Source organism: Chrysochloris asiatica, unplaced genomic scaffold (genome assembly GCF_000296735.1).
Source record: "Chrysochloris asiatica unplaced genomic scaffold, ChrAsi1.0 scaffold00029, whole genome shotgun sequence".
In the NCBI taxonomy this organism is placed as follows: Eukaryota; Metazoa; Chordata; class Mammalia; order Afrosoricida; family Chrysochloridae; genus Chrysochloris; species Chrysochloris asiatica.
In genome coordinates, this window is record NW_006408547.1 from 16,092,161 (window position 1) to 16,098,835 (window position 6,675).

The following is a 6,675-nucleotide window of genomic DNA, read 5'->3' on the forward strand; positions in this document are numbered from 1 at the left end:
TGAATATAAAACTAATGTTCTCCCATGTAAACTATCACATAATTCACAATAAAACATTTAAGAGAAAAAAAAAAAAAAAAGATTTTGCTCTTCAGTGAAAAAAATAGTGAAAATAAAGATGTAAATAAACCCACATGAAAAAAAAAAAACAAAGCCCAGCCCCAGAAACCTAGGTCCGGTCACTATGGGTTTGAATTGAATCAGTGGCACTGGGATTGGTTTTATACCTATTCAAAATGCAACTCTCATGTCTTAGAAATCAAACTAATTTTCCTAATTCCACGCACTGATCATCTCTTATGTTCCTGGACTATGTGAGGCAATTTTGATATGACAGTAAAGGAAAAGAAAGGAGAATGAAGTATTATAAGTCTCTTTATTAATAGGACTTACTCTCTAGTGCCATTGTTGTTGTTATTGTTAAGAGCTTTGGAGCTAGTTCTAACTCTAAAACCTGTATAGGGTTTCTAAGGCCTTAAATTTCGTGGGAGCAGAAACCATCATTGTGCTTCCATAGAATAGCTGGCAGGTTCCAACCATGGACAATATTGACCATCTACGTCCATAGGTCACCATCTTGGAAACCCTCTGGAACACCTTCACCCTACGCTCATAGGATTACTATGAGACAGAATCAACTCAATGGCAACTAGACATTAAAATAATAGAGTAGTCAAAAAAGCAACTCCAAGACATCACATTTAGGCAGCAACCTGAAGGGTGAGAAAGAACCAGTCATGTGAGAAGGCGAGGAAGAGGGTTTAGGCATAGGGAATGGTATCTTCCAAAGTCCAGGGAGAGAAAACAGCCCAATAAGCTGAGGAACCGGCATTGTGCTTAGAGCACTGTGAATAGGTAGAGAGTGGATTAAAACAAAAGCAGTAAAACAGTGTTTCTCAACCTTTTATTAGTATTGTTGCTGTTGTTACTCCACTAAGGGGAAAAAAAAAATGATAAAAAAAATAAGTGCTCAAGAATTTAGTATTGCTGTTGTTGTTATGTGTTGTCAAATTGGTCCAACCCACAGCGACCTTGTATAGGATTTCTGAGGAGTGGCTTGGGAGGTTGTACTGCCGACCTTGCAGTTCAAACTGACTTTGCAGCCCAGGAAATTAACCCACAGTGTCACACCATGACCTTGTCTATTATAATAGATTGTGGCCTTCATAGATCAACCTTACTTGATGATGTACAGCTCTTAAGAGCTGCTTAAAAAAAAAAAAAAAAAAGGTGACGCTGCCCATTCCAAGAAGTTCTGATTGCATTCAGCTGCTATCCAAAATATTGATGATTAAACCACACCCAACAGCTCCATTTGAAAAAGACCTGATGATCATCTTTGTAAAACTCTCAGCCTGGACATCCTCTGAGGTTACTGCACTCTGACACAGGGTCACTATGAGTCTACCGCACACAACAATATGGCTACTTCGAATCAAATTTATTTTCTTACAGCTCAATTTAATTTCCCCTGATTCCAGGTATATTTATTCATTTAACAAGGATTTGTTGAGCACCAGTTTTATGCCACAAACATTATCCAGCAAATACCAGGGAAGCCAGAACCTGTGTAAGGTAGAAAGCTGATAGAAGGAAAACTCATATATTTTGCAGTAATAGAGATCAATAGAAAAATGATACGACTATGAAAGGCATAAAACTTGTGATGCTGGGTAAAACAAGGCACCACGAAGTTTTGTTTCTCCGGTTTCAATATCATTTCTAAGATTTCTGTGTGTTTGTGTGTTTGCATGTGTGCACCTCAAGAACCAGTTTTAACCCTTGGGGGCAGTATCATCACATTAAGAATTTGTGCTTGGAAGTTAGCAGGGTCCAGACAAGGGTGGGCCATGTGTATAAAGCATGCTCCTTTAAGTTCAGTGTGAAGAAAGCCATTGATAAGCTCTAAAGAGGGTTGTAACTTGATTTTCTTAATGTTTCTTTCCTGGCCTCTAAGAAGCTTTTGTTGTTGAAGAATATTAGAGCTGAGAAACCATGAGCAAACAAATGTAGTATCCACAGCAAGACGAAGCAATGGTGAGGGGGAAGGAGGAGTATCTGAGAAATGGAGGGATGAGAGAGAACTTGGTATCCTCCAATAACTATGCTTATCAAATAATATTAAAGAGTGGAATCTCCTTTACTGACTTGAAACATGCAACCTCTCTTCTAGCCAAAATATTTATTTATGTGTGAAATATTGCAGATTTGTTCAAACTGTTTATAGCAAGTAGGAATTTTTTGTACAAAATACATGTGAACCCATAAAGAATGGAGAAGATGTGGGCCTTGAAGAGTAGCAGAAGATAGTTCACAAAAATAAATAAAGATGAGTCTCAAAGCAAACGTGAATATACCATAGTACAGTACCTGATTTACACCATCGGAAACCCTGTACAGGGTCGCTATGGGTCGGAACCGACTCGACGGCACTTAACCACAACAACAACAACAACAGTACCTGAAAAATAAGAAAGCTATGTAAGTATTTGTGACTGTCTCAAAATATCATTGGAGCCCTGGTGTAGCTCTTTAAGGTAAGCACTGGCCTGCTAACCACAAACTCGGTAGTTCAAACCCACCAGCTGGTACTCAGAAACCCTCTAGAGAGTCACTATGAATCAACAGCACTTAACAACAACAAACATGCCTTTAAGATGAACTGTATAAGATCAGATGCCCAGATTTCAATGTCATGAATATTAATATTCTTAGAAGTAAAGTAAATAACAAAATAGTTTTGGCAAACACTAATGACAAGAGTACTCTCTGCACATGGATATATACATGTCCCAGTAAGTACAGTGGCCTGTGATTAAGTTGATGCTGTTGTTAATGTTTTATAATATACACATTCCATGGAGTACTTAATTATTATTGCCATTATTTTGACCATTTTGCTTTGTTTAAAGATTAAAGACATCCCTTTAAGTCTATTAGCATATCAAATGACTTTTCTCTTATTCTGAAGGGCATCAGTCTTGACTAGGTTTGATTGTGGTTTACTTTTTACAGTTGGTCACTTTGGGGGTAAGAATATTTTAAAATGCTCTTGACCGTGCAGATATGATTTCCATAATGAAGTCCTATACACGATCACATAGAGAATAATTTGCTAGTAAGCTCAAAACCGTCGATTTTATTCATTACTGCCTGCTGTGCAGGTCAGACTGTTCTAGGTGAGAGTAATTAATTTTTATTAACCTGTAATTATTTGCAATTCAACCCAAACCACCTTCTTCAAATACCAGAAGATACAGTATTAGAGGCAAGTGGCTCTAATTCTCTTTTCTGTGCTTTAGTCAGACTTCAAGAACAGCCAATGTATAAGCAAGAGAACTTATATTTTAGGGGAAATTTATCTTTTGGCCATGCTTTAAAATACATTCAGAACCAGACTGAACATTAGAATTTATCTACATAGTGAGTTTTCAAACTACCCGGGAAATAAAGAATGTTGAACTATTCATAGTGAAATATACCCACAGTAGATATTGCGACTCTCCTTTAGACAGAATCAAAGAAGCAAATGGTGAGAAAAAAATGACTTCAGTCTGTAGAGGAAGAAATTTAGTAAAACACATTCTCTCCTGAATTTCGTGAAAGGATTGACTGTATGTTTGTATTCATCAATGTGGTTCCAGAACCTGATATGAGGAAGACCCTGGGCACATACTCAATTGATGAATGAGAGAATAGAGGAATGATGAAAGAATAGAGGGACAGCCCAGCTAGATGATAAAATGGATGGGTAAATACATGCAACATAGGAGAAAATATCAGCTATAATGCATCTGAGTGCTAGGTGACAATGAAATTCAATGACGTGGCAATATTGTGTTTGTTGGTGGTAGTCCTGTTCAGGAGATATGGCAGCAGGGCAGGTACAGAAAATGCTTGGCACAGTAAGAGCTGTGAGAACAGAGTGTTAAAGGAGCACAGTGACATTCTCAGATTAGTCTCAAGGAAAACAAGGCTGATGACAGAACTACAGAGATGCTGAGAAGTAAAAGACTGCATTGTTCATACCATTGTCAGTTTCAAAAGAAAAAAAAAATTGAAAGGAGGTTTACATTGATCAGGGACTTTAAGAAATACCATGGCATTTTTCTGGAATTCTAAAATTATATATAACTAGAATATTATACATGTTGTCTTTAATTTTAAAATTTAGCAAAAATGTTAATGTAATGATATAAAATAATAAAACAAGAGATTAAACATTTACAAATTAATTTCTTAATAATGAAAATATTTTCTTTGCAGCACAGAAATTGGCATTCACAAAAAACCATTTTCATTGAAATATGGTGTATGATAATTATTAGTAAAAATATTCCAATATTTATTGACATAGATACAAAGGACTAATATCTAACATAGCACTAAAAACAATAAGAACTCTGTGCATAAACACACTATAGGTCTCAAATTGCTTTCCAGCTCGAAGGACGTATGTAGGAAGATAAAATAATACTTACTATAATATTCTGCCGAGCAGACTCCTCAGAGCTATATAAAGATCGTATGAAGGTCTTTGATTGCCCAACCCATCATATGCACTTTGCTTATAAAAATATGCAATTCAAGATATCTGGAAGATTAATAAATTAAAAGCTGTGAGCAAGGTGAGTCAAAGAGTCAGTAAAAAAAGTAGAAGGTAAATTCTAGATTTAGAGTTGCAGTCATCTAGCTCCAGAGTTGTGCTGGCACTGAAAATATGAAGGTAGTAATCAGGGCAACCCACCAACATCTGTCACTTACCTTTAATGTCGTGGCTTGCATGTTGATGTGATTCTGGAAGCTATGACACAGGTATTTTAAATGACAGCAGGGTTAACCAGGGTGGACAGGTTTCAACAAAGCTTCCAGAATAGGACAGACTAGAAAGAAGGAGACAGTTTACTTTCAAATATTTAGCCACTTTCAAATATTTATCAAAAAAAAAAAACCTTACAAATATCAGTGGAACACTGTCAGCACCAGTATACTGACTATTAAAACATGATGAAGAAAACCAGAATATTGTCAGTTATAGCTAGAAAATGAGCCCCTCAGGTTGGAAGTCACTCAAAATATGATTGATGACGAGCAGCTTCTTCAAAGTAGAGTTGATCATGATGACGTAAATGGAGTAAAGCCTATGGAACCTTCATTTTGCTGATGAGGCACAACTCAAAATAAGGAGAAACATCTGCAAACATCTATAAGCAATCGGAACATGGAATGTAGGAATGTATTAACCTAGGAAAATTGGAAGTTATACAAAATGAAATGGAACGCATAAACATCAATATCCTAGTCATGAGTCAGCTGAAATGGAGTCCTGGTGTGGTGCTGTGGGTTAATGCGCTGGACTGCAAGGATAGTTTGAACCACAAGGTTGGCAGTTGAACCTAACCAGCCACTCCTTGGAAACCCTATACAGGCTCACTATGAGTAAGAACTGACTCTATGGCATTTAAAAACAACAACAAAGTGAGCTGAAATGGACAGGTATTGGCCATTTTGAAATTGACAATCACATAATTTACTATGCCTGGAAAGACAAATTGAGGAGCAACAGCGTTGCCTTCATCATCAGAAAGAGCATCTCAAGATCTATCATGGAGTACAACACTGTCTGTGACAGGATAATATCCTACAAGGAAGACCAGTTAATACCACTATTATTCAAATTTATGCAGCAACCACTAAAGACATTGATGATAAAGTTAAAGAATTCTGCCAGCTTCTTCAGGAGCTCTGGTGGCGTAGTGGTTACAAATTGGGCTGCGAACCGCAAGATAAACAGTTCGAAACTACCAGCTGTTCCACAGGAGAAAGATGGGGCTCTCTGCTCCTGTAAAGATTTACAGCCTTGGGGACCCTGTACAGGGTTGCTATGGGTCGGAACCGACTCCACGACACATAACAACAACAACCAACTTCTTCGGTCTGATAGTGGCTAGACAGATAATCAAGATATATTGATAATTACTGGTGATTGGAATGCAAAGGTTGGAAACAAAGAAAACGGATCAGAAGTTGGAAAATATGGCCTTGGTAATAGAAATGCTGTTGGAGATCACATGATAGAATTTTACAAGACCAATGACTTCTTCATTGCAAATACCTTTTTTAACAACATACAAATTAATTACTAAGCCCATGGACCTCACCAGATGGAATACACAGAAATCAAATTGACTACATCTTTGGAAAGAGATGGTGGAAACACTCCATATCATCAACCAAGACAAGACAAGAGGCAGACTGTGGAACAGACCATCGATTGCTCATACACAAATTCAGGCTGCAGCTGAAAAAAATTAAAACAAGTCCATGAGATCCGAAATATGATCTTGAATGTTGTAGTGGTGGTTATGTGCCGTAGAGTCAGTTCTGACTCACAGCGACTCTGTACAGGGTTTCCGAGGCTGTAAATCTTTACAGGAGCAAAAAGCCTCATCTTTCTCCTGCAGAACAGCTGGTAGTTTTGAACTGCTGACCTTGAGCCCAGCAACCCAATTTGTAATCACTACACTACTAGTGTTGGAGGAGAATATTGAAAGTGCCATGGACTGCCAAAAGAACCAGTAGATCTGTTTTGGAAGAAGTGCAGCCAGAGTGCTCCTTAGAGGCCAAGATGGCCAAATTTCATCTCTCATACTTCAGACATATTGTCAGGAGGGA

At 37.6% G+C, this 6,675-nt stretch overlaps 1 protein-coding gene across 1 annotated transcript in view; it reads left to right on the forward strand.

Moving 5' to 3' along the window:
• Window positions 1–6,675, forward strand: part of MYO16 (myosin XVI) — a 912,243-nt gene that overhangs the window by 774,301 nt on the left and 131,267 nt on the right. The gene's annotated exons all lie outside the window — the stretch shown is intronic.